Raw genomic sequence first — 6,808 nt, 5'->3', positions numbered from 1 at the left:
TAGTTATTGCAGGAGAGTGGGTTTCTAATAACTGGATAAATTTGGCTCCCATCTTGCCTCTCTGTCTGTCATGCTGTCTTGGGCCTTTCACCATGAGGTGACCCTCCCCATATGCGGGCACTGTGCTCTTGGACTTCCCAGGCTCCAGAACTGTGAGAAATAAATGTATTTTCTTTATAAATTACCCAGTCTGTTGTATTCTGTTATAGCAGCAGAAAATGGGCTGAGACAGAAAGTAGTATGACCCCAACTGAGAAGTCTCCTGGGGGAAAAAAAAATCATCGGTGCTTAGTATTACCTCTTTGCAATGTATTTTTTATAAAATCTAAATTCACAAAAGGAAGCTGAGAGTATGTGATGCAATAGAATTTTCTTTTTGTACCAGATGAATGTACTGGCTGAATACATAAATGTAATGACTGAAAGTACACAGTCCTTATTAATTTCTACTGGCAAGATCTTCTGGGAAAGCAGAAGAAAAAAGAGGAAGCATGGCAAAACACACACAACACACAAGAAGGAAGACAACTTAGGAGAAGTAACAAATAGGAGAAGAAAACAAGAAAAAATGAAAGTAAATGTAAAATGAAAACAAAACCCACATAGTTAAAAGAATACTATCATGTTGTTAAATATAAACCACAAAAATGACCAGAGAAAATCCAGTCTTCTAGCAAAAGCACTGATACTGTCTAATGGAGTTAAGATGGAATGGAATTACCAAGCGGATTGAACTTTCCAGGCATTATTTCTGAGGCGTCTTATCCAAATGTATTTTAGGAAGATAAGGGTGCTGGTTTCCATCTGCAGCTAGCTCTGCCCTTTGTAACAGGTTCCTGACTCACCTGCAGGGTTTACTACCTGCTTGCCCAGATTGCTGTCTAACCAAATATCTGAGTAAACAATAGTTTCCTGTTAAGTTTTGTTATTAAGTTAATGTGGTTTTCCTGGTAAATTAGTGATGTAAAATAAACTGAAGATGGTATTAAAAAACTAAACTAGGCCTGGCACAGTGGCTCACACCTGTAATGCCAGCACTTTGGGAGGCCAAGGTGGGTGGATCATGAGGTCAGGAGTTCGAGACCACCCTGACCAACATAGTGAAACTCCGTCTCTACTAAAATTACAAAAATTAGCCAGGAATGGTGGTGCGCACCTGTAGTCCCAGCTACTCGGGAGGCTGAGGCAGGAGAATCCCTTGAACCCAGGAGGCAGAGGTAGTGGTGAGCTGAGATTGTACCACTGCACTGCATCCTGGGCAACAGAGCGAGACTCCATCTCAAAAAAAAAAGCTAACCAGAGGGCCAGGCACAGTGACTCATGTCTGTAATAACAGCACTTTGGGAGGCTGAGGTGGGAGGACTGCTTGAGGTCAGGAGTTCAAGATCAGCCTGGGCAACATAGCGAGACCCCATCTCTATAAAAAAAAAAAAAGTTAAAAATTAGCTGAGCGTGGTGATGCGTGACTTTAGTCCTGGCTTCTCAGGAGTTGAAACGAGAGAATTACTTGAGCCCAGGAATTGAAGGCTACAGTGAGCTGTGATCACACCACTACACTCAGGTGTGGGTGACAGAAAATTTTTAAAAAAAGCCCAAGATTAGGAAAACCAACATTGATTGGAAAAATATTTAATAGTTTTATATATGGTGAATGAATACATATTTTTTGAAGGTACAGGAAGGTTTAGATCCACATAAAGATCATAAGCCAAAACAAAATTAGGTCTAATGAATTCTATAAGAACACATCAATTGGTGTCATTGTGAGGTGGTATTAAAGGGCAGAAGGGGAAAAAAACACCTCACATTGAAACATAGCAGATAATGTTACAAGTCTTTTGCTCCATAGATTTGACCACCTGTGTTTGTAATGTAGTATAAAGTGATCTGGAAAACTGGATATAGTTGGAATCAAGAAATGTTTAAAACAGTACATTGTCCATTATAATTTGCATCAAGACTCCTTCCTAGATGGTGAGTGGTATTTTTCTGCCTAATGCCTTGAGTAGTGGGTAAATAATAGCGCTTCTAATACCCACTCCTATCACTCCTGAAGTTATTTTTATACTATGCAATATTAACTTAATGTAAGTTCATAGTCAAGACAGAACAAAATCATAAAATGATGAGATATAGTATCAGTACTATGTGGAAAAGGAGGAAAGGGTCCAGTGTTTCTGAGGCCCAAAGAGGTTCTGAACTAACTTGAGTTCACAGCAGGAGTCCTCTACTGTTACACGTTGTGGATCTGTTATCTGAAATGCTTGGGACCAGAAGTGTTTGAGATTTTTCTGGATTTTCGAAAATTTACGTTACACGTACCAGCTGAGCATCTGAAATCCAAACATCTGAAATCCAAAATGCTCCAATAAGCATTTCCTTTAAGTGTCATGTCAGTACTCAAAAATATTGGATGTTCTGATTTGTTATGCCCAACCTATAGTAATTTATGGGTGTGATTATGTACGGTAATGCTAAAAAGATTGAGTGTTCTTTACATAAGCAACTTGGAAATGTCATGATAAGAAATTCAACTGGTGGCAAAGAGAAATGATGTATACAAGTTTGATCTAGGGACAAATCATGGTTATCGAAGAGAAGGAATGAGCTTGAATGTGATTAATAGTTCTCAGATGGCCTTCCATCCCAATCCCCCTGGACTCGTGCCCAAGTTCTCAGGAGAGAAGCCTGCAACAAAAGAATTACACCACTGAATTACATAAGAAACAGAATGCTAAAGTACCACTAAATTGTGAACTTGTATAAACAACCCTGAAGAATGGATGGTATTTGGATACAATAACTTTGATTAGATGTGTATAGCAACCTTGGAGAAAAGTTAGTTTTCGGGGCATATTTTTAACCTTTAAGGGTGATGTGAAGTAAAGCAAGCTTTGCTCTGACAATAACTCCTCTTATTCTCTGAATCAGTGTGGTAATTCTTATTTTTGTAATTTGCTTTATTCAGGTACAGCAGGTATGTCTTTTATCACACTGTAAGTCGTCCCTCACACAGAGACCTGAGCATCAACCATTAAACCAGTTCATCAACTATATTTGCATTTATCACTTTGTTGTGAAATAGTAGAAACTGGTATTTCACCTTCAGTTTGGAAAAAAATAGGTCGAAGCAATAAAGCTGATGGCCAAAATCTTGGCGCTCCACCCCATGTTCAACAACTGAGGGTTGCCTTGCTGAATCTGGGTCATCTCTGTTTGACATCACTCTAAATGATTCAAGAGCACATCTTGGTTTCCAATCCGTTGAACCACTGTCACAAGTAAAAATTGATTCTCATGCACCATTCCTCATTCTTTCTTTGCTGTATACCACTCTCAAACAGTTGGTTTGTACCAAGATGTAACTAGATCTGAAGAAATTATAAGCTGAGTTCAGTATTGGCATCCTCTGCAGTGTCAGCCACAGTGTATTACCTTTTGTTGTTGCCATAACAAATTACTACACATTTAAGAGAAACCTCAAGAGTAACCAAATCTGCTGATAACTTGAAATTGGACTACTAGCCTTGAGAACTGTGGGAAAATAAATTTCTGGTGTTTAAACCACCTAGTCTGTGGTATGTTGTTATGGCAGCCTAGCAAATTAATACAGGTATCCAAGAGCCATTTTTAACAGTAGCTATTAACCTTCGAATAGAGATTTTATTCAACAAAACTCTAAAATTACATGTCTGTTTGTTTTACTAATGTAAAAGGTATCTTTCTCAGAAAGACACACACAGAACTTGGTGGGACTTTCTTGAGAACAATATTGAGTCACAGTTTATTTCCATTTTTTCTTCATGAGAAGAAAATGCATAATCAATTAATGTCATGGTGAGAATTATGGAGAATTTGGCTAAACGTCCTCAAATAATCAGTAAGAAAAAGATGGACATATTTATGAACATTAAGAACAATAAAAATTAAATCCCCACATGTCAAAGACAAAGGCCAGCATAAAAAGTTAAACCAAGCCAGGTGCAGTGGTGCACATCTTTAGTCCCAGGTACTCAGGAGACTGAGGCAGGGAGATCCCTTGAGTCCAGGAGTTCGAGTCCAACCTGGGCAGCATAGCATAGTGGGACCCTGTCTCAGAAAAAAAAAAAAAAAAGCAAATGATAAACTGTATGTAAAATGTTGCAGTAAATAAGAAAGACAAACCCTAGGCTCTATATAGTGCACACTGATTGTGTTTTGGCCCCCATCATCCATTTGCCTAACTTCTGGTAACATTTGAGGATCTGTGCTCTTTCTTATTTTTCTGTCCATGTGGTTCTCAATAGAGCCCAAAACTCCAGGAGGTGTAGCGTATAATCCAGGTTTAAACCAGTGAATCACATTCACAATGCCTTCCTCAGAGATTGGTTCAAGGATGGGCAAATGATTCAAGAAAGAGGAGCTTATGTTTTGTTTTTGATTTGTTGTTGTTGTTGTTGCTTTTCTCATTGGATCTGAAGCATAAGAGATCTTCAGATTGGGATTGAAACTGTTTCCACCATCTTGGTACCATCTTGCTACCATGTGAAACCCATGAATGAGACCAACAGAGAAAGCAGAGTTAAGAAGTGGAGATGACTGGGTGCAGTGGCTCACATCTGTAACCCCAGCCCTTTGGGAAGCCTAGGTAGGCGGATCACCTGAGGTCAGGAGTTCAAGACCAGCCTTGCCAACATGGTGAAACCCCATCTCTACTAAAAATACAAAAATTAGCTGGGCCCCATCTCTATTAAAAATACAAAAAATAGCCAGTAAAAAGTAAAAAAATTAGTCCCAGCTACTTGGGAGGCTGAGGCAGGAGGATTGCTTGAACCCAGGAGGCGGAGGTTGCAGTGAGCCAAGACTATGCCACTGCACTCCAGCCTGGGCAACAGAGTGGGACTCTGTCTCAAACGAAAGAGAGAAAGAGAAGGAAGGAAGGAAAGAAAGAGAGAGAAACAAAGAGGGAGGGAGAGAGGGAAATGAAATTCTGACCACATCATTTCAGCCTTAAATCCAGCCATGTCTGATCTTAGCGCTATCCCAAAATATAAAGTTACGTAGGCAATAAATTCCTTAACTGCTGTCCTTGCACTTACTATTGTAATTGTCAGTATCTTTCAGTTAGACTCAGATTCTTGATTTTGATGACTGTGTCTTTACTGGTTTATTCCCAGCATCCGGTAAAAGTACCTGATATATAAAGGGAAGGGTTATTGTATTTTTACTGAATAGATTTGAATTAATATACTGTCATGTTTTACAAGTGCCTTAAAAACTAATCCAACTTTCTATGTAATTTTGACTTTTCTTTACAACATTATGAAGATATTTTTTAGTCTAGGGTGAATGCGTGACTCACTAAGAACTCACTAGTATTCTCTTAATATCATGACTCCATATTTTTAGTGGGTGACACCATTTGATGCACTTCCAAACACCCCCATAGCAACTGATGTTTCAAAAATATACTCAAAAGACATATTTTCATCTGTGTCAGATCACATACTGTATATCATCTTGGATCAGAAGCCCCAGTAACAATCTGCTATGGAGATCCTTGTTTGCCTTCTTCTTACTTAGGAGTCAGCACAGTCTCCAGATTGATGTTTGTTCATTCTTTTATTCTTTCATGTATTCAGTCAATATATCCTCAATCTATTGCTGCATAACAAACATTCATAAGCTTAGAGGCTTAAACAACATTCACTTATTTAGTTCATGACTCCACACTTGGGCAATTTCTCTTGAACTCAGATGGGAAATCCTTTAGGTCTCACTGGGACTCCCTTCTGTGTCTGTAATCTGCTGCTGGATTGGCTGGAGGCTAATGGGTCTGCAAGGACCTCAGCTGCAACAGCAGCAATCTGCTCCATGTGGTGTCTCATCATTTAATCTTGACTATTAACTTAAGGTTAATCATAAAACCTGAAACCCTCAGGTTTGGGATGTCACAGGGTAGGCAATAGCAAGATAAATTATTAGGGAGACTGTGGAATAAAAGTCAAATCCAGACTTAATAAGGAGAGACTTTATTCAAAAGAATGATTGCTGTCGGGGGAGAAAATTGTAGTGGGAAAAATGCTTTGACCACAGGTCTACAAGTGACTTGAGATTTAGGCAAAAATAGTTTTTCTTTTATAAGGAGTAAACAAAGCTAGAAAGAACCAGGTGTGGGGAAGTGAGGCATATGGGTGATGTGATCAGATAGATCAGAGACTATTTTTAACTGGGGGCCAGTTTATTCTCAGGAGGATCTGTATACTCTTTCAGGATAATGGTGGGGCAAAATTTAGGGGTCTAGAGGAAGGTGAGAGCTTAACCAAAATTTTGTTAAGGGGCATTTTGTTCCAATTGATCAAAATTTTCTTCTTTCTGTACAGAGGCTAGTGTTGCCTCATGGTCTGTATGTGCTGGTCGTCAGAAAACATTATTCAGAGTGTTACAGCCCTTTTAGAATTTGTCTAGCAAGTTTAGAAAATGATTCAAGGAGACTGACACTTAAACAATGCTCAGAAATGAGAAGGTATAGCTGGCTTGGCTTTTATGCTGAAACTTTTACTATAGGCCTGGGAATTATGACAGCAGGAGTCGAATAGATGCCTATCAGTTTTTCCAAGGCTTCCTTTCAAATACAAGGAATTTGTTAACATTACTTACTTTTTGCCTGAAGCCACACTTTCCACTTTTTTTTTTAATGTTCAGTTTTTAGGGGTTTCTTTTTTGTCTTTTTAAGACAGAGTCTTGCTATGTTGCTCAGGCTAGAGTGCAGTACAGTGCCTATTCACAGATGCAATCATTGTGCAACACATACAGCTTTGAACTCCTG

General features: G+C 38.9%; 1 non-coding gene across 1 annotated transcript; it reads left to right on the top strand.

Annotated features, from left to right (window-relative positions):
* The first annotated feature begins 6,416 nt into the window (after positions 1-6,416).
* Positions 6,417-6,478, top strand: LOC112615836. Its single transcript, XR_003117480.1, has one exon. It is a non-coding gene; the product is annotated as a U7 small nuclear RNA (small nuclear RNA).
* Positions 6,479-6,808: the final 330 nt, after the last annotated feature.

This window comes from Theropithecus gelada, chromosome 1, assembly GCF_003255815.1.
Source record: "Theropithecus gelada isolate Dixy chromosome 1, Tgel_1.0, whole genome shotgun sequence".
NCBI lineage: Eukaryota > Metazoa > Chordata > Mammalia > Primates > Cercopithecidae > Theropithecus > Theropithecus gelada.
Note: the sequence above shows the minus strand (reverse complement) of the source record. Positions and strands in the feature narration are given on the sequence as shown.